Consider the following 23,427-nt stretch of genomic DNA (forward strand, 5'->3'; position numbering starts at 1 on the left):
ACTTAAAGTTGAGCTTTAGGAGGTTGTTATTCTCATGATTTTCACAGTACTGACCTGTAAACACAGAGGAATGACGGAAGAGTGAAGAGTGAAGACACGAGAGAGCGAGTGTGTGTGAGCGCGCGGCGCAGGAGAGAGAGAGAGAGAGAGAGAGAGAGAGAGAGAGAGAGAGAGAGAGAGAGAGAGAGAGAGAGAGAGAGAGAGAGAGAGCGCGGGCGAAAGAGAGGGTGTGTGTGTGTGTGTGTGTGTGTGTGTGTGTGTGTGTGTGTGTGTGTGTGTGTGTGTGTGTGTGTGTGTGTGTGTGTGTGTGTGTGTGTATGTGTGTGTGAGTGTGCAAGTCAAGTCAAGTGTTCCTGAAAGCTGTGGTTCCTCGAATGGCCACTTGGGGCTAGGTACAGTCACAGTAGGCATTCACCCCATGTTAAAATGCACGACTTTGTAACAGGATTAAACATGTTTCCAGTCGGAGGCAAAACACAGTTTTGGTCTATAGCTAATTTCACCTTTTCAACATTATCCTGTATAATGTACATTACAACTTATATAACTACTGTATACTACAACTTATATAACAACTGTATACTGTATATAACAACTTATAAAACGGCTCTCTCAAATCAAGCAATCTGATTGGTTCACAGCCATTGTATAATTCCAGTAACCATGGCCATGGGTTATTGGTTGCCATGGCAACTCTCTTACTAAGAGAGTAATAATAAGGCTTACCTCAATAGCTGTGTTTCCATTACAGTTTTTCGCAAAATAATTGCGATATTTCTACAACTTCGACAATGTACAATTGCGACTTGTAGGCGTTTCCATTGAAGTTGAGTTTCGCAATTCCCGTTACCAGCAGCTGCCACAGTGATTACGCACGCGGATCTGCCCCATATCCCGTCCCCTGCATGCTCAAATCCAACCAATGGTCAATGCAAATCACAACATGAAGTTACAACGCATATAAACGAGCCTGATTATCAATTCAAAAGAACATGTTGCGGGCTGCGGTGAATGCAGTGAGCGCGACAGGCAGAGGAAAAAAGGTAGCCTACAACTTGTCCCATTTTAGAGATGGAGGAGGGGGGGAAAGGCTGATATGGTGCAATAGTCAGAATATCGTGTATTATAATTATTACATTGTACCTGAAACGTGTGTAATGTATTAATCACTTCAGTCAACAGCACCGCACCGGTGTGCTTTTCATCCCGCCGATCATCTCGCCGCTGTGCCAAATGCGCGCACACAGGCATGGATCGATTTCTCCCATTAAACATGATCTATTTTCCGGCTCCGCTTTTGCACAACACGTCTTTCTGCTAGGTAGCGTTGCTTCAAAGTTTTCCACTTGCTGCAAAGGTTTTGCCACGGTTTATCAAACCCTTTCTCCCTAATTTCCTTTCATTTTCCAAAGGAGAAGATGGGTCACATGAAGTGCAAATGCGGAAAATGTGTTTCCATTACACTTTTGCGATAAACTGCTATATCGACACGTCTGAAAAACCACCTCATGAGAGCGCAAAAACGTTTTGCGATATTTGGGAGCTTTTTCGAAATTTACGTGTCTCCATTACCCAATTTCTATTGCGATATTTAGATTTTGCGCATTTCTGACGGTAATGGAAACACGACTAATGACAACGTAGGGAAAAAAAATTGCGGAGACAGCTGTCAGATCCTTGTGAATCGATCTTCGCTTATAACTTTACTAATACTTCGCAGAAAATGATGTTTTGTACAAGAATAGATGCGGGCTAATGTCTTCTTTGCAAAAGAAAGGCTGTTAACCCCGCATTTAACCCCGCATTTAACCCCGTAACGTTAGTTGGTGTCGGGCTTTGCAGAAAGCATTCAGCTTCTCAGCAAGCGCTGAGAATGCAGCGCTGCGCTGGAGCTGCCTGTCGGGGTTTCCAGAAAGCTCTCAGCTACTCAGCAAGCGCCAGGATTGGCCAATGTCAACTTCAGTCTCCAGAACGATCCAATCAAATCACCCGCATGTTCTTGCGGTCCCGCCTTACAGTAGTGTTTCAACTGACTCAGAATGACATGCCAGTCGGAGTCGGACTTATAGTATTATTATTATTATTATATTATCATACTTGGAAACCGTTTTATAAAAGCAATATAGCACTCGAGCTGCGTGTGTTGTGGAATATATCCCCCTGCTCAGCAGTTATCCCACTCGGCCTGCGGCCTCGTGGGATAACAGCTGATCAGGGGGATATATTTGGCACAACACACTGGCTCTCAAGCTATATTGCTTAATTATATAACTACTGTATACTGTATACTACAACTTATATAACTACTGTATACTGTATATAACAACTTATATAACTACTGTATACTGTATACTACAACTTATATAACTACTGTATACTGTATACTACAACTTATATAACAACTGTATACTGTATACTACAACTTATATAACTACTGTATACTGTATATAACAACTTATATAACTACTGTATACTGTATACTACAACTTATATAACTACTGTATACTGTATACTACCACTTATATAGTCCTAACAACTGTATACTGTATACTACAACTTATATTACAACTGTATACTGTATACTACAACTTATATAACTACTGTATACTGTATACTACAACTTATATAACTGTATACTGTATACTACCACTTATATAGTCCTTACAACTGTATACTGTATACTACAACTTATATAACTACTGTATACTGTATACTACAACTTATATAACAACTGTATACTGTATACTACAACTTATATAACTACTGTATACTGTATACTACAACTTATATAACTACTGTATACTGTATACTACAACTTATATAACTACTGTATACTAGGGGTGTATACTACAACTTATATAACTACTGTATACTGTATACTACAACTTATATAACTACTGTATACTGTATACTACAACTTATATAACTACTGTATACTGTATACTACAACTTATATAACTACTGTATACTGTATACTACAACTTATATAACTACTGTATACTGTATACTACAACTTATATAACTACTGTATACTGTATACTACAACTTATATAACAACTGTATACTACAACTTATATAACAACTGTATACTGTATACTACAACTTATATAACAACTGTATACTGTATACTACAACTTATATAACAACTGTATACTGTATACTACAACTTATATAACTACTGTATACTGTATACTACAACTTATATAACAACTGTATACTGTATACTACAACTTATATAACTACTGTATACTGTATACTACAACTTATGTAACAACTGTATACTGTATACTACAACTTATATAACTACTGTATACTGTATACTACAACTTATATAACTACTGTATACTAGGGGTGTCACGATACACTCAGTTCACGATACGATACGTATCACGATACTGGGTTCACGATAACGATACGATACGATACGATTTTAACAATATTTTTTTAAACTTGAATAATGACAATATATGACTGGAAAAGTAGTATTTTATTTGAAATGCACAAATACAAAACATGCTGTTGTGGGAAATTGTTATTACAATAACAACTAGAAAAAACATGAGATTGGAGATAAGGCTTATCTTGAAATAGAATGAGTTACACCGTCACTTAGATTTACTTTGAACTAAAAGGTTTCTCAGCAGTATAAATTCTCATTATGCATCTTCAGTTTTTCTTCAAACTCAAACAACAAGACTTTTCTTAGTCTATTTTTTATGCATCTTCAGTTTTTCCTGTCAAGTAAACAGTTTTGCCAGAAACTCAATTGAATGGTTTCTCTCCTGTATAACTTCTCATGTGTCTCTTCAGAGACTTGTTCAACTGATCTACTTTCCACACATTGAACTTCAACAAACAAAGACGTTTCTTTGTCTATTTTTGAGAAGATTTTTTTTTTTTTTTCACGATATGAGATTTCATCTCAACGATACATATCGTGACGTTTTACTATCGCGAAATTTCGTGGGACGATATATTGTGACACCCCTACTGTATACTGTACACTACAACTTATATAACAACTGTATACTGTATACTACAACTTATATAACTACTGTATACTGTATACTACAACTTATATAACTACTGTATACTGTATACTACTACTTATATAACTACTGTATACTGTATACTACTACTTATATAACAACTGTATACTACAACGTATATAACTACTGTATACTGTATACTACAACTTATATAACAACTGTATACTGTATACTACAACTTATATAACTACTGTATACTGTATACTACAACTTATATAACTACTGTATACTGTATACTACAACTTATATAACAACTGTATACTGTATACTACAACTTATATAACTACTGTATACTGTATACTACAACTTATATAACTACTGTATACTGTATACTACTACTTATATAACAACTGTATACTGTATACTACAACTTATATAACTACTGTATACTGTATACTACAACTTATATAACTACTGTATACTGTATACTACAACTTATATAACTACTGTATACTGTATACTACTACTTATATAACAACTGTATACTGTATACTACAACTTATATATATAGGCGATTCTATGAGCCACGAAAGGCAGGTGCTGTGGGGGCGAACCTACCCCTACCCTCTCCTCTTGCTGGTGGAAGTGTGGATAACGGTGATAACGGTGTTAACTGTGATGCGGGTTGTCTCTTATAACTGTCGCGGCTTGCGCGTAGGTAACAGCGCAGGGGACAGAGCCCGACGTGTCGTGGTGGATAAAATTGTGACATTCTATGTCTACAGGAGACATTCCTCTCTAAACAGGATTTGGGGGAGTTAAACTCTGTCCATGATGACTTTCACGGCGCTGGGGAGTCAACCACAGATCTCTCTCAGTGCATTATCAGGGGGAGAATCCCTGGGGGTGTGGCCATCCTGTGGCATAAAAGGCTTGACTCAGTGATTAATGTTGTCCGACTAGAAACTGATTGGTGTATTGGTGTTCAGGTCAGGATGAATAATACAGAATTTATTATTCTGAATATCTACACACCGTATGAGTCTAGACACAATGATGATGAATATGTGAATAGGCTGGCATTTATTAACTCTTTTATTGCTGATAATTGCTGCACGACCATTTATGCTATGGGAGACATGAATGCTGATATTTCTGATAAAGCTTCCTCCTTTGCCAAGCATATGATCAGGATGTGTGAAGACAATAATCTGGTTCTATCTAGTCAGGTGCTTCTACCTGCGGATAGCTTCACCTCCTATAGTGAAGCCCACAGAACAACCAGCTGGCTTGATCATCTGATATGTACTGCAGATGCTCATGCAACACTTGGGCCTATGAAAGTGCTGTATGAGGCTACTACAACTGATCATTTCCCCATTGAGATCACACTTGACACTGGCAGCCTCCCTGAGATAATGAGGGAGGACAATAGTGCAAGTAAGGCTAAGATAGACTGGTCTAAACTCTCCTCAGAGGATGTATTATTTTATTGTGGGAAATCAGATGCACTCTTGAGCAAAATACATTTACCTATGAATGCCATTCTCTGCTCCAATGTCAACTGTAATGACACCTCTCACTGTGATGACCTCTGTGAAATGTACAATTGTATTGTGTATGCCTTATTAGAGGCCAGCAGACCTCTACTCACTCACCTTGGTAAAGCTAAAAACACCAAGCCTGGGTGGAACAGATATGTAGCTGGCCCCCATGCAGAAGCTAAGGCGGCCCATAAGGCCTGGGTTATTGCTGGCAGACCTAGACAGGGGCCTGTTCTAGAGCATAAAAAGCTAACCAATGCTAGATACAAATATGCAGTGCGCTTTGTTGGCAAGCATGAGCAAGCCTTGAGAGCTGACTCTATGGCTGGAAAACTGCTTGACAGCAATGTCACTGGCTTCTGGAAAGAAGTTAAAAATATAAATAGGGGTAAAACAGCACTGCCATGTAACATTGAGGGTGTATCTGGTGGAGAAAATATAACTGAACTATGGAGGCAGCACTATGCTGCTCTGTTCAACTGTGTCAGAAGCGAGCCCTACTGTACAGGCAACATAGAGGAGGAAGTGGTACACATCAGCAGTGCTGTAGTGGTAAAAAAAAGGTGGGTAAACTTTACTTTTGACTCGAGGCAGCTTTCTCACGCGGCACCGGCAGTGTTATAACGGCGGATAAATAAGCTTCCGTGACCGATATACAAGACAAAATATGAGAGTATATAGAACAACTTAATCTGAATCATATAGCCCTATAAGGTATATCAGGGGGTTCCCCCACATTTCTGAGTAGCCAGCCAGATGGAAAAAGTAGCTGGCTATGGGATGGGCCTTGCCCCTCAAGGGGGGTCCGGGGGGATTCTCCCCCGGAAGATTTTTTTTTTACATTTTAAAGTAAAATTCATCAACCTGGTGCATTTGAGAGCAAAATGAACTACACACATCTCTAATGTGTTGTGACTTTACAAATAATTAGCCCTAAACAATCAATATAAAATGTATTTATTGAACATTTGTCGAATTTCTCCAGGTATGAAAAGTTAAATTATACAGTAGTAGCCTACTTTAAAGGACCTTGTATGAACCCTGTATATAGTTTAAAGAGTAATATAGTTCTCTCTCTCACACACACTGTACCTGTGATTGTCAGCTTCAGCTTTATAGCTAAAAGTATGTAGACAGATTGAATCTGTGATTCTTGAATACCAATATATAATTCAAACTGTCCACAAACACATTGGGCAAGGATAGGTAGACAACATACATGGAAATAAAAGTGGTTCTGCCACTCTGGCCACTAAATTTTAGTCAGCCAATATTTATTTATACAGATCTCGGCACAACAAACACCAGTATGTTTCTAGATAGTTTTCAACATGGTCGTATTATATTGGCTTTATACAGTAGCACCTGGACTATTCAAGTCGACTCGCACGCACCTAATGTTACAAACTTTAGCTACTTGATCAGAGGGAAATCAATCATGTTTCTTACACCAGTGATTCACTCTTCAGTTGTAAAACGGTGAGCCTATATGATTTTCCCCACTCCGGACACACATTTTTAACCAACCTTACCTATGTTCAGCTCACCATGAGCTGGTCTCCAAATGCACATCTCCAAATGCGCATTGCACATCGCTGGCACAATGGCACCGTTAAGTTGTTTGAAGGGAGCGCTGTCTGGGCAGGCAAGCACAGCTCGATAAAGGCACCAACGTGACCGGGGCCGTGTACCTTTCCCGCGGAGCGCTCCACAAAAATAGGCTACGGTTCGCGGAGATCCTGGTCAGTGCCATGCATGTGTAATCTTTTTTCTTTTCTTTTGGTGTGTGACGTGCTTGGCGTGGTCTCCGCATCAACGGAGTTTACGCGAACGTGTTAAAACTCGTGCAATAATAAGTGTGCATAAACGATTTAAACATGTGAGTAAACGATCTTAAAAGGTGCCTAAACGCTGCAGAGCATTGAAAAAGGTACGTAAACGCCGTTTACGTGCGTTTAGCCACCACTACAGCCCTGCACATCAGCCCCTATGAGATTTCCCAAGCCATAAGGCAACTAGCGGATAACAAAGCATGTGGCAAGGATAACATTACTGCAGAGCACCTGAAGCTAGCCAGCCCTAGGGTTGCTGTGTTGCTGTCCATCTGTCTTACAGGGTTGGTAACACATGGCATCCTGCCAGATGCTATGCTGACAGTTGTCTTAGTACCTATCATTAAAGACAAGGCTGGGAAGGTAGGGAGTATGGATAACTATCGACCCATCGCCCTAGCCAGCATACTGTCTAAAGTGCTAGAAAGTGTAATAATAGACAGAGTTGGGGATCTTATCTGCACCACAGACAACCAATTCGGTTTTAAGAGCAAGCACAGTACTGATTTGTGTATTTATGCATTAAAAGAAGCAGTAGAAAAGTACAGAGGGCAGGGCTCAACAATGTTGGTAGGCTTTATTGATGCCTCTAAGGCGTTTGACAGAGTCAACCATCACAAGCTCTTCACCAAGCTGAAGCATAGGGGTGTTCCAGGTAGCATCATACGTATCCTGGCATATTGGTACGACAGGCAGACTATGCAGGTAAAATGGGGGAGTATCTCATCCTCTCCCTTCAGAGTTGGCAATGGGGTACAGCAGGGTGGGCTTCTATCCCCAGGACTATTCAGCCTGTACATGGACGACCTGTCAAGGCAGTTGAGAGGTTGTAGAACAGGGTGCATAATGGGTAACACCTTAATAAACCATTTCATGTACGCTGATGATCTGGCCATTATATCTCCCAGTAGTGCAGGGTTCCAACAGCTTCTCACCATATGCTCAGACTATGGGGTCAGGTTTGACATCAAGTATAATGCCAAAAAGAGTGTAATAATGATATGTAGGACCAAGGCGGACCAACATCTTAATTTCCCAGGTTTCTATTTGTCTGGTAAAACCCTGTCTGTGTGTACCAATGTAAAATATCTAGGCCACATCATCAATGATAAGATGGAGGATGATGCTGACATGCTTAGACAGAGAAGAATGCTATATGTCCAAGCCAATGTGTTAGTGAGAAAATTTCACTACTGTTCTGATGAAGTGAAGGTGAACCTGTTTAGAGCTTACTGCACCCCTATGTACACGGCCCCTCTCTGGGTGAGATATAAGAAAGAGAGCTTGCGCAAACTCAAGGTTGCATATAATGCATATATGTCTCAGAATCCTGCTCAAGAAGCCCAGGGGTAGTAGTGCCAGCAAGCTTTTTTGTGACTTAGGGATAAACACCTTCCAGGCCACCCTGAGAAGACTAATGTATAAGTTCATATGTAGACTGCAGGTGTCCCAGAATGATCTCATTATACAGTTGACCAACCCAAGGTGTAGTTCTGTGAGATACCAATCCTATATGTGGACACACTGGTATTCGTGCCTTTTATAGAATGTGTATAAAGCACTTTTAAATGGCACTTTAATGGCATTTACTGTTCTTATTTTTAGATGCCTTTTATTGAATTTGCATAAGCACTTTTTTAATATGTGATATATCGCCTCTTATAATGTTTTTTTTGTTGTTGTTGTGGTGTGTGTTTTTATGTCTATTTACTATGTGACTGTATGTCTATTTGGACGGTGGAGTCTGCAATAAAGTTTTGATTGATTGATTGATAACTACTGTATACTGAATACTATAACTTATATAACAACTGTATACTACAACTTATATAACTACTGTATACTGAATACTACAACTTATGTAACAACTGTATACTACAACTTATATAACTACTGTATACTACAACTTATATAACAACTGTATACTACAACTTATATAACAACTGTATACTGTATACTAGAGATGCTGCGATCGAGATTTTTCAATTCCGATCCGATTTCGATATTTTAGCTCAAAACCGATCCGATTCCGATCAAATTTCGATACCCGATTCGATACCGATTTCGATCCGATACCGATACAGCACATATTTAAGTCTCTCTATGCTGTCTGATAGCTAGCAGGCAACACACATTTTTAGGGTTAGGTATGTATGTGTGTGCTTTGGTAATATAGTATGTAAACGATTTAGTTCATCTAATTCATTTGATGTAAAACTAAAACATAACAATCAAATTAGGGCTGGGCGAGATGGATGATTTAATATTCCATAGCTCTGACCTAAGCAAATCTGACATCACTATTGTGATATAATATTTTTTTTAGTAAAGTGTATCACTCAAGTCAATACAAAAAATAATGGCTTTTATAGAACCGAAAGCCTAGCTGCTTAGTCTGCAGATAAAACATAAAAAATTACATTTAGACTCTTATTGGCATGACGGCAACATATAAGCGGTCTGAATTTTGCATGGGGCCAGTTCTATAGTGAGGCATGGAAAGCCTCACTATACGCCATCATATCTGTGTCGTTTCACTTTTGACTGAAAAATGATGCCTGTAGTCTAGATTAAAGAAAATACATGTATGTGATGTTGACAATTATGTAGGCTATGTGCGCATTCGTTTTCCTTATAGATCATGAGTGCTCCGCAGCTAGCTACGTTAGCTTGCATGTAACGTTTAGCGTTAGTTGATTTTGGAGACACAAACCCTGGACGTTTCATTTTGAGTAGGCTAATGCATGAGGTTCTCTATGGTTTACGCCAGCTCTGGGAGTATGAAATGCTTTAAATGCGGGGGTTTTGGTCACAACAAGCTTGTGGAGCGCTGCCTTGCAACTAGATAGCCTAACCAGCTAGCTAACGTTAGCCATCATCACAACAGCTAACGTTACGTTAACGCCAAAACAAATCCGCTGCCTCATCCCCACGTTTGGTTTAGAGTAACGGCAGCTCAGACTTTCCCCTAATCTCAGAAACCTTGCGGGACATGTATTGCAAATTGCAATAGTGGTTGTTTTGTTATAATTTGAAACTGTCAAACTGGTGCGGACGCGTGATTTCGAATCGCACATAGGTTAAGGACGGGTGTGTCTGACGTTTTGGCCCTGGCCATCCTAGGCTCAACGCGGCCTCTTTGCTGCTGCTGCTGCATGCTGGATAGAAATCCTGGAGCGGAGTCATGGAATGGAGTGCTTATATCGGAGCCTTGGATCGGTCATTTTCGCTGGAATCCGATCCGATCCGATCCATGTTTTTTGGCTGATATCGCGCCGATATCCGATCACATGATCGGATCGCAGCATCTCTACTGTATACTACAACTTATATAACTACTGTATACTGTATACTACAACTTATATAACTACTGTATACTGTATACTACAACTTATATAACTACTGTATACTGTATACTACAACTTATATAACTACTGTATACTGTATACTACAACTTATATAACTACTGTATACTACAACTTATATAACTACTGTATACTGTATACTACAACTTATATAACTACTGTATACTACAACTTATATAACTACTGTATACTGTATACTACAACTTATATAACTACTGTATACTACAACTTATATAACTACTGTATACTACAACTTATATAACAACTGTATACTGTATACTACAACTTATATAACTACTGTATACTGTATACTACAACTTATATAACAACTGTATACTGTATACTACAACTTATATAACTACTGTATACTGTATACTACAACTTATATAACTACTGTATACTGTATACTACAACTTATGTAACAACTGTATACTACAACTTATATAACTACTGTATACTGTATACTACAACTTATATAACTACTGTATACTGTATACTACAACTTATATAACTACTGTATACTGTATACTACAACTTATATAACTACTGTATACTGTATACTACAACTTATATAACTACTGTATACTGTATACTACAACTTATATAACAACTGTATACTGTATACTACAACTTATATAACAACTGTATACTGTATACTACAACTTATATAACTACTGTATACTGTATACTACAACTTATATAACAACTGTATACTGTATACTACAACTTATATAACTACTGTATACTGAATACTATAACTTATATAACAACTGTATACTACAACTTATATAACTACTGTATACTGAATACTACAACTTATATAACAACTGTATACTACAACTTATATAACTACTGTATACCACAACTTATATAACAACTGTATACTACAACTTATATAACAACTGTATACTGTATACTACAACTTATATAACTACTGTATACTGTATACTACAACTTATATAACTACTGTATACTGTATACTACAACTTATATAACTACTGTATACTGTATACTACAACTTATATAACTACTGTATACTACAACTTATATAACTACTGTATACTGTATACTACAACTTATATAACTACTGTATACTGTATACTACAACTTATATAACTACTGTATACTGTATACTACAACTTATATAACAACTGTATACTGTATACTACAACTTATATAACTACTGTATACTGTATACTACAACTTATATAACAACTGTATACTGTATACTACAACTTATATAACAACACTCTACTGCATGCTCAGGGTCGGCGACCTTTGTCGGCGGACGTGTCCTGGGTGCGGGTGTTGGTGGCATTGGCACTGGAACAGGGGGTTCCATAGTTTGGGTCGTTCATTCTGGAGCTTCCGTGCTGACCGGGCCCTGCTCTTGGGAGGTGCGCGGCACAGGTGAACTGTTGAGCCGGGGTGCGGGCACCGGTGGAGCGTTGAGCCGGGGTGCGGGCACCGGTGAAGTGGGTGGCGCCCTCCGGGGTGCTGACCCTGAAGCCGGTACGCACGCCTGCCTCTGGTCTTGGGAGGCAAGAGGCACAGGTGGGGGAGACATTGGGAAACCGCCATGGGGAAACCATCATGCCCTCCACATTGAGTGCCAGCGACGCCATATGGCGTCAAGAGAAATTTACCGTAGGCTGCCAGCGACGCCAAATGGCATCAATAACTCCAAATTCATATTTTGACGGGGGAATGTCGATCTAAGCCTCTTACATCGCCTCTTACAATATGGGAGCTATTGAATGTGTCTAACCTATTTTACAGAACCCTTAGGTGGCGACAGTGCCCTCCCGATTAGACAAAGGCCAGGAGAAAAGAGAGAAGAAGTCATGAGGAAACGGAAATCGCCATTGATATGCTTGAAGCATAACGTCGTTAGCTGTGCCTGTGAACAGCAGTCATCTGCTGCCACAATTGAGCCCCATCCGTGTCCGCTGCGATAGTCCATCCATATGATTTAGTTGCCGACACGGCGACACCAGCGTCTTTATGAAAAGTTACATTATTCTCAGCTGGGAGCCGAGGACACGCTGTAAAAAAGCGGGGGGTGCAGGCAGCGGACTTTTCAGTGCAGATCAAACAGAGCAAACCGCAGCAGAGCAGAGACACTCGACTCCTCCCACCACGGAGGAGGAGGAGGAGGGGGGTGGGGCACGCAGGGCACTAACAGCATACAACCATTGACAGTACACACACACCCAGGCGGCAGCAGGCTCGATGTTTGTTCAACTCAAAGCAGAATTCATTCTGTCGCCTTTCTAACATAAAGATGTGATTATCTCAGAAACTAATTTCAGCATGCTCTTTTCGGTCGAAAACACTCTTTTTCAGAGGGGTGTATTTCCAAAATGGAACGGTTTATAAACACAGTTTTTTTTTTTTATGAAACAGAAGGGTTCAAAGTTTCATTGAGGCTATTGGTTGTCCATATAAGAGGAACACAAAAAATGATATGGCTATATTAAAATGCATTGCGGCCTATGTGGCACAGTACAGCACCTTTTGCCCAAGGGCCGTGGCACTCAAAGTGTTAAGGTCCGCAAAGTGGTGACCCAACATGGGGACCAGAGGCCGGACACATACGCCATAATGGACGACGGCTCAGAGTGGACCGTGCTCCTACACTCAGCAGCACAGCAGCTGGCCCTTACAGGCCGGCCAGAGGACACGCCTTTGCGGACGGTGAGGCAGGAGCCCCAGATGCTTCACAGGGCAGCCGTCTCCCTCATCGTCTCGCCGGCAAGTTGCCCAGAGCAGACCTATCGCACCAAGAGAGCCTTTACGGAACCAAACCTTGGTGAAACGGGACTGGGATGACCCAGTCCTACCCGAGACACTGCTGCAGACCTGGAAAGAGTGGGAGGACGAGCTACCGCAACTGCAGGATATCTTTACTTTACTTTACTTTATTGGCATTTAGCAGACGCTTTTATCCAAAGCGACGTACAGAAATTATGTACAGTACAGCAATAAAAACTGATAGAAAAAACAGTACAAACCAGCAACAAACAGACAGCATAAACAGCAGTAATAGACAGCAATAAAAGTATGAATAGACAGTAATAATAAATTAATTAAATGATTCATGCTATAGTCAGGTGAGACAAATTGTCAAGTCCAATAATCCATTGTTTAAAAACAAACAAAGAAAAAGTGGTGCCTGAGGAAAGTCAGTCAGGGGGGAGTCAGATGGGATATAAAAAGATGTGTTTTTAGTTTTTTTCGGAAAGAGGGAAGTGTTTCTGTGGTTCTGATTGTGGGGGGGAGTTCGTTCCACCATTTTGGTGCGAGGTGTGTAAACAGTCTTGAAGTGCAGCCATATGGTCCATGGAGCGGCGGAGGGGCGAGACGGCCTGCACTGGTGGAGGGGCGGAGGTAACGGTGGGGGGTTTGAAATCTGATCATGGATTGTAGATATGGAGGAGCTGTAGAGTGAACTGCCTTGAAGGTCAGTACTAATGTCTTGAATTTGATGCGTGCTGAAATGGGTAGCCAATGAAGGTCACGGAAAAGGGGAGTGACATGGGAGAATTTTGGTTGATTAAAGATCAGGCGGGCTGCAGCGTTCTGGATTAGTTGAAGGGGATGAGTAGCGGAGGCAGGGAGACCGGCGAGGAGGACATTACAGTAATCAAGGCGAGATATGATAAGTGCTTGGATGAGAAGTTGTGTTGCGGGTAATGTTAAAAATGGGCGGATTTTACGAATATTATAGAGGGAGAACCTACAGGAACGTGCCGTTGCTGCAATGAAATTGGAGAAGGAAAGATGGTTATCAATTATTACTCCAAGGTTCTTGGCAGATGAGGAAGGGGCTACAGTGGTGTTATTGATGGAGATGGAAAGATCGGTCAGAGGGCAGTCTTTACTGGGGATGAGGAGGAGTTCAGTTTTAGAGAGGTTGAGTTTCAGATGGTGAGCAGACATCCACTCACAGATGTCTTTGAGGCAGGAGGAGATGCGGGATTTGATATGTGTGTCAGAGGGGGGAAATGAAATGTAAAGCTGGGTGTCATCGGCGTAGGAGTGATAGGTGAAACCGTGGGATGAAATTATATGGCCAAGGGAGTGCATGTAAAGAAGGAAGAGAAATGGACCTAAGACTGAACCTTGGGGGACACCGGTGGTGAGAGTGCAGGGCTGTGAAAGAGTTTCTCGCCAGAGGACTTGGAATGTGCGGTCAGACAGGTAGGAGGAAAACCAGGATAGTGCAGTGCCAGTGATTCCCAGGTCGGAGAGGGTGGATAGGAGGATTTGATGGTTGACTGTATCAAATGCTGCGGAGAGATCGAGAAGGATGAGTACTGAAGAAAGTGATGAAGATTTGGCGGAGTGAAGGGCTTCGGTGACAGAGAGGAGGGCGGTTTCTGTGGAATGAGCCGGTTTGAAGCCAGATTGATGGGGGTCGGAAAGATTATTTCGGGTGAGGTGGGAAGAGAGTTGACTAGATACAGTTCTTTCGAGAGTTTTTGAAATAAAAGACAGGAGGGAGACGGGACGGTAATTATTAATGACAGTGGGATCGAGGGATGGTTTCTTAAGGAGTGGTTTTATTATAGCTGATTTTAGGGCAGGGGGAAAGACACCAGAGGACAGGGAGGAGTTGATAAGGGAAGTGAGAAAAAGAGAAATGTCAGGGGAGATGGACTGGAGGAGAGGGGAGTGGATGGGATCTAGGGGGCAGGAGGTGGCACGATTTGATGTTATGATTTTAAGAACTTCTACCGGTGAGAGAGGAGAGAAGGAAGAGATAACGGAAGTAGGAGGCAGTGGGTTTGGGTCAGAACAAGGAGTGGTATGAATGACTGGAGGGGGGAAGGAAGAACTGATGTCAGCTACTTTTTTAATGAAGAATGATGAGAAGTCGTCGGCAGAGAGGGAGGAAGGGGGGGGGTGGGGGAGGAGGATTTAGTAGGGTAGAGAAGGTGGAAAAGAGTTTGCGGGGATTGGAAGCAGAAGATTGGATAATGGAAGTGAAGAAGGAGGTTTTGGCTGAGGAGACTGCAGAGGTGAAATTGGAGAGGGTGAGTTGATATATTGAGAGATCGATGGGGTCAAGAGATTTTTTCCAGTTTCGTTCTGATGTTCTGAGTTTGGTGCGGTGGGTGCGGAGGGGTTCGGTGAGCCAAGGCCCCTGGCGGCCGGAAGTGGCACTTTTGTAGTTTTTTGTAACTTTTGGAGTTGCAAAAAACTACAAAAGTGCCACTTCCGGCCGCCAGGGGCCGGAAGTGATAGCGAGCGCTATGGTTGCTAAATGCGCACCACCCATGACAGCAGCGCAGAAGAAGACGAGTGTTTGTAGCTGATTCATTTTGAAGAAATTAGACCCGGGTTTCAGTGAGGGATTAAACATGTTTATTAGTGGCGCTATTGTTTCTACATCATGCGCGGAGGTTCACACAACCCTCTTCGGTCCGTAAGTACATTTGAAATTTAATTTGCGAAACTTTATCGAGTAGTTTGAAAAATTTAGCAGACGGAGCGACCTGTTTAGGCTACATCGGCGGTGTACTAATAAGGGACTGCGTAGTAGCGTAAGCTATGTTAGCAGTTCCGAAAGGGGCAAGATATCTCCCTACCGCGATGCTACACTAGCCCTGACCTGGACTTCCCCATCGGCAGACGGGAGGTCCATGTGTTCTGCGACGCATCTGAGCAAGCATATGCTTCAGTGGCGTATCTCAGGACTGAGGGTCCCGACGAGAAGGTGGAGATAGCCTTCATCATGGCAAGGTCTAGAGTTGCTCCAAAGAAACAACAGTCTATCCCACGTCTAGAGCTGTGCGCCGCCTTGACAGGAGCGCAAGTAGCCAAGGTACCCAAGACAGAGTTGACACTCCCCATCCAGCGGACTGTATTATGGACCGACTCAACCACCGTCCTACACCTGGTGGGACTGGAGGGCCATTTCTGGAAGAATACAGATTCCCCACAGGAATCTGAGGGCGGCTGTAGAAAATGCTCCGTAATGGCCCACCATCAGGCCTGTTCTTGGGGCAATTGACGCCCACGAACCAAGGAGCCCACGACGCAATGATGACATCATCGGTGACCGGTGACCGGTTCACCTTGTGAGGTCACCGGTGATGTTAGAGTTTCCCCTGTGAGGTCATCAGCGATGTCAGACGGTCTAGGCTGTCTCCAGACTGTGTGATGGCAGACGTGACTTTGTGAGGTCATCAATGATGTCATACCTCCCAGGACGTTGTGACATCACCAATGATGTCATACCTCGAATGTGGGAGTTATACAGGTGATGTTCTGTCATGTTTAGTTAGGTCCTGTTCCCTTTCTGCAATCTTTAAGCTCTGTATGTTGCTTCTGCCTTACTTTCTGCCTGTGATACTTCATTAAAGCTTGAAAGACATCTCTGTGGTTCTAATCGATCACTGCCCGTGAGCCCTTACCTAAGATCCAGCAAACTTCACACAAACTTCCTAACAATCAGTCATGTCACGATTTCTTGAGTGTAAACAAAAAGCAATCAATGATAACATTTCAGTGATGACAACACAATGATGTCATAGGCACTGATGATGTCACAATGCCATCAGTGATGTCAGTTGAACAATGTAGTTTCTGGTTGATGATGTGCCCCTAATGCTGCCGTCCAGACACCTGGGACGTGGGTGTTTCCCAGTGGAAAGGTCACACCCCCCACCTTCAAAGCATTCCAGAGCACAAAGGCAAAACGCAACCAAGAAACATGGCGGACCGCAACAAACTTTTTTTTGTTTGGCAAATAGCAAGACAGCTTTACAACGAGCAGAGCACCCTCCTTGCATATTTAAACGAAAATCAGGGGCAGCAATGACACATAAGGTAACAGACTCTATTATACATTTAATTTAGGCACTTAATACTTTGAACTACATACTCCATGGTTGCGGTCATTGTTGTGTGACGTCAGACAACTGATTCCCAGCCTAGTGGGGGTAGATTTTTTGCTCCCAGTTTTCAAGGCGGAGCTTAACCACTTTGAGTGCCATTCCAGCGCACTTTTCCTAATAGGAGGGCAGAAAATCCGAAGGTCCCAGTTGTCTGGAAGGCAGCATAAGCCCCTAAGCATCATATCACAATGATGTCACAATGTCTATGACATACAGGCTTGGCAAAATTAGGGAGCAGTGATGTCATCAGTGATGTCACATATTAACAGTGTTGGGCAAGTTACTTTCAAAATGTAATATACTACATATTAATAGTTACTTTCATTTGAAAGTAATACGTTACTTTACAATATTTCTCTCTGTGTAGAGTAACTTGTTACTTATTACACTACTTTTGCATTACTTTCACCAAAACAACAGCAGTAGCAGAATGACATCGCCGCACCGGAACCATCCCGAAAAATAATGTAAACCGCCTTGAAGTCAGTGTAAACAATCCAAAATTCTAAATGTTATCCTTTTCCTTTGTTATTGACATCTATAGTGGTTATTTGCATAAAAACACACAGTTTGATTAGGAAATGATTGTATCTTTTTTAAATAATGTATGTGCTTTGATTTAAAAAAAAATTGTAACTTGAGTTACTTGACAAAGTAACTGGTATAATATTACTGAGTTACTGCTAAAAGTAATATATTACATGTAATATGTTACTTTTGTAATGAGTTACCCCCAACACTGCATATTAATGACATCAGTCTCTTTTTTTGTCAACTTTGCATCACTGATGACATCACTCACAGATGACAGCACAATGATGTCACAATATCCATGACATCATCAGTAGTCGCCTGAGCTACAGGAGACAGGTGACTACTCAGTAGGGAGCAGTGATGTCATCAGTGATGTCACATATTGATGACATCATCAGTCTCTATGACTTCATTAGCATAAGGTATATGACATCATCATATACATTGTGACATCATCAGTGGTGACATCCACCTACAGTTTGAGATGTCCCTGCTTGGGAAGCCATTGCTCGCTGATGTCACTCAGTATTGTGACACTACTGATGATGTCATCAATATGTCACATCACTGATGACAACACTGCTCCAATAGAGTACCGCAGGAATGACGTATTTTTGAATAGGTTTTTGGCGCGATGCTTCAAATAAGGTCTGTGGTTAACGCAAGCTTATTCAAACGTGTGTTCAGCGAGATAATCTTCACACATGAGGACCACTTTCATGAGTTTTGAAGCGTAAATGCAAGTCCTAGAAGTAAAAAGCTCATGCTAAGCTATTCCAGAACTACTATACACAGTGTCGCATAGGCTTCCACGTCACGTCACCACAGCCAAATTCAACCTTTAGGGCCCTATCTTCGTATGGCGCTATCGTTTGCGCTGCAGTTTGCGCGCCTCTTATTGCTATCTTCCCTGCGTCTTAAGCTATCGTCTGTCTCCACCATCCAGTTTAGATCTAAGCGCAGACACAGGTGTAGGCGTGGCCCAGGTGTGTCCATGGGCCTCTAGCCTATCATGTGTCTCACGCAAGAGTCATTTAGCGCTGTGGGAAGATACCGTCGGTATGTTCAGAGCGCAAAGAGGTTTGGTCGTTGCCCGTTCCAAAATAGGCATTCCAGCACAATGTGTTCTAACGCCAGCAAATAGCTGCTCTTAGCGCAAACAACCCCACTACGCCAGCCGTACCTGAGCGCACACAGTATTCTCCGTGCAGTGCAGGAAATCCTTGCTTGGATACATACATGCATGGATGTCTCTCTCTCTCTCCAACACTCTTCCCTCCTCAGAATGCCACATTTATTTTTCAACTATAGCCTACATTGCAGAAAAAACACATCTTGATTTAAAAATGAGAATTCGTTTGTCTGGTTTTATTAGGCTACATAATTCCCGACCATACAGGTCTGTGGTGTAACATTAGATTACTTTAGGTAGGAGAGGGTAGGAGAAGATAAAAAGCAAATGTTGATCTTTTCCAACCATTATACGTTTAATAGCACCGCAATAGCCATCTCCACTTCCCCCGTCGGGGGCAGAGAGAGAGAGACACAGGGCATACTGCCTCACCTCGTAATAGCCAGTAACCTATTAGCCTAGCTACTGCAAAAGTTAACTGTTGAAAATTCCATGTCTGGTTTTGTCACGAGTAGCCTATAGCTGAAGTCCCTCTCGCCATCAAGCAGACAGTGATGGAAGCATGTGTCTTTATGTGCGCCAAGGGGAAAATGACGGACTAAATTGGTGGGATTCGATGTATATACTGTATATTAATAGAAAGGAATAGAAAATAGCTGATTAATAAAATGTGTGCTGGTGGAACGAAATTCAACTTAGAAATTCAAATAGAGCAGCATCACTCATCAGTACGCTGCGTAATTACGCATGCAGTATAGCGCCGCAGCGGAGATGCACGAGAAGAGAGCCCGAAAAGGGATAAGCATACGTGCATACAGACATTTGGGCAGCAGCCCTTTTTCAGCGTGTGAAATGGCAATAATACACAGGTGATTCATGAGCACGTTATTTGATTTCTATGCATGACAGCCTCACATCTCTCTCTCTCTGCCTCTCTCCCTCTCCTCATCTAGGCTATCTTTTTTCTCTCCCTCTTTCTCTCTCTCACTCTAGTCCCTCTCAGTGAGGAGGAAGCTGCGGACGTGACGCTGTGGTTCTATGGGCATGACCACACATAAACACGCCTATACGGAGATGTGCGCCGAGATGACGTGAAGCGCAGCGGGCCGACACGCCCACAATTAGGGCTTTGCGCGCCGCTATTCCAGCGCAAAACGGGCGCTAACGCAAAATTACCGCCGTTGGGAAGATAGGGTCCTTAGTGTTAGTGTTGTTACTGTGAGCTGACCGAGAGCAGTGTGTGGGACCATTGAGATATATAAATATGAAAAATTATTTTATATGTTGATGTGTGCGACGGGGAACATGCACCCAATTAGTTAGCAATCACTTAGACACACAGACACACACAAATAAAATAAATACGTTTATTAAAAATAACTATAAACCAACTGGCAACTATTCAACAAAAACCTGCAAATTAAAATCTGCACGACATTGTCCTCTAAATTATCTCCCGACGCAATTAATTGTAGCCCCGGATTAAATGTGGGCATACGTTAAGTATAATGATTACCTGTCACTTTATAGTTTGGTAACACTGTCAAACACGTCAACACGTGGTGTGACAAACTAACTTACTAGTATTGCTCGTCTTTAACTGCTTCTGATTGGACCGTCTAGACTGAGGTACATGACGTTTCTCTAAAATGCTATTGGCTAATGGGGCGGCTGAGCGGGACTGTGTTGGGGTCTCTCTCCTCTGAGAGAGCCTAGTGACGCGAGGTTAGGTTTTGACAGTATGGTGACAGGAGTTTGTGTGTGTCAGTGTGTGCGCTGCTGTGCACTGATATAGCGCGTGTGTTTTACTAATAAATCTAGTTTAAAGGAGCGAGTGGGCAATAGCTGACTGAATGGCTAGGCAGGCGAGGGAAAGATAATTTCCGTGTTCGCCCTTTGGCGTGATGACGTATAATATCCCCGTCGACAGTGTAGTCTCATTTATCCGTTTGCTAGCTAGCCGCCCTTTTAACGGCACGTCAAATTTAAAAGAACCCGGAAGTGTTAGCTTCCACGTTTTCCGGACTCATTCCTGCGGTACTCTATGTCGCTAGGAGGCTTATGACATCACAGTCGACATCATTAGGGAACAGTGATGTCATCAGTGATGTCACATATTGATGACATCATCAGTCTCTATGACTTCATAGACTTCATCCAGCTACAGTTTGAGATGTAACCCTAAACCTGCTTGGAAAGCCATTGCTCACTAATGATGTCACTCTATTGCAGGGCTTAAAATGCGCGGGATTGTGAGAATCTCGCATATTTTTTGTCAATTCCTGCAGATTTGTAATTTATAATGCGGGAGAAGTCGCGCAATTGTTTGCGCACCGATGTTATGTTAGGCCGACGCGACGGTGCAGAACCAACGTTACGGAGAACTGGTCGGACACATTTGACGGACTGTTTTGCTGAACGTTGCTCCAGGCGTGTAGCCTCCCCATTCGGCAAGCAGCGAATCACTTCTTGTGACCAAATATCCCCGCATTCAAATAACTTCATACTCCCAGAGCTGGCGTAAGTAAGCCATATAAAAAACCGCGAAATGAAACGTCCAGGTTTTGTGTTGGTCGGTGGCTCCATACAGTGGCTAACGGGGGCGAACGTTAAATTGCAGGTAAGTCAGTTCCTCTATAAACCATAATGGCTGGGTTTCCCAAAAGCTTCTTTGCGCTAAGAAGCTAATTTAACCCTTCTTAAGGCCCCCTTAAGAAGCAAACGCGTTTCCCAATTGCTTCTTTACGAAGGCATGCGTTTCCCAAAAGCTTCTTAGCGCTAAGAAGCTTCTTTGACCCTTCTTAAGGCTCCCGTAAGAAGCCAACGAAGCCAACGAAGCCAACGTGTTTCCCGATTGCTTCTTAGCCTAAAATTATCTTCCAATTATCTTCCGTTAAGAAGGCTGCGTTTCCCAAAAGCTTCTTAGCGCTAAGATGATCTTTCGTTAAGAAGGTTTTGTAAGAAGGGTCTGGGGGATTCTTAACACCTTCTTAATGACAAAACACTGGCAGATCCAGCCGCGTCAGGCAAAAGGAGATACTTGTGTCCACTGTTCCTCTTGTGTTTTTCCCTTTTTCCTTTCTTTCATGCACCCTTTAGTGTTTAAAATTGGGGAACACTTGAAAATCTCCCCTCTATGTATGGTTACTTGTGTTTTAAATGTTTTACCGTAGGCTATATTCCTCTAATCAGAATAGATTCCTTTTGTAATGTTGTGGATTTACAGTATAGCACCTTTCACAGAACCCAAGGTCGCTTAAATTCTGTAGTGTTTCTCGCAATTTTGTTGTATGCTGTGTATATAAAGCAATTTGAACTGCAGTCCATGTCTGAAATAAATAATGTTTAATAGAAGAAGTTCTTGTTTAACATGACCACGATTAGGTTATTCTACAACAGTGTTTCTCAACCACTGGGTCGTGGCCCACTGGTGGGCTCAGAGTGCCATCAAGTGGGCCGCAGAGGACCTCTCACATCGAGATGGTGGACAGCTCCAGTTAAGATGCTTCTTAAGAGCCTTCTATTTTTTTTATTTTTCTCTTCTGTTAAGAAGGCGTTTGGGAAACACTTCTTTGGAGCCTTCTTAACTCCTTAAGAAGCTTCTTAACTCTGAAGAAGCTTCTTTGTTGGGAAACTCAGCCAATATCTGTGTCCTTTCACCTTGATTGAAAAATGCTTCCACATGATTAAAGAAAACGTGTAATATTTTATGTAATACATAAAAACATCAGTCAACATCACATAATGTCTTTTCTTTAATCAGGTGGGAACATTTTCAATAAAGTGGAACGACACAGATAATGGTTTATAGTGGGACAGACTTCCCAAGCCTGCCCATTCCATTCAATAGAACTCGACCCAATGCAACAGCTTTGCCAGTAACATGACAGTAAGAAAGGCAGATGTAACCAAATCTAACTGACATCACTATTGTGAACACAAAACAAAGAACACTTCTGATATAATATGATATGAGTGTTTAGTAGTGTATCACTCAATACAAAAAATAAAGGCTTTGATAGAACCGAAAGCATATGACTGCTTAGTCCAGTGGTTCTCAAATGGGGGTCCTTGAGGGGTTTTCAGGGGGTCCCCAGCCAAAAGAGGAGTAATTTATTTTAGCTAT

General features: G+C 41.8%; 1 protein-coding gene across 1 annotated transcript in view; it reads right to left on the minus strand.

The window, feature by feature from the left end:
* LOC310775907 (NLR family CARD domain-containing protein 3-like) overlaps positions 1-23,427 on the minus strand; it is a 38,165-nt gene that overhangs the window by 1,640 nt on the left and 13,098 nt on the right. The window lies entirely within an intron of this gene.

The sequence above is a fragment of the Poromitra crassiceps genome (genome assembly GCF_964638095.1).
Source record: "Poromitra crassiceps genome assembly, chromosome: 4".
NCBI classification, from domain to species: domain Eukaryota; kingdom Metazoa; phylum Chordata; class Actinopteri; order Beryciformes; family Melamphaidae; genus Poromitra; species Poromitra crassiceps.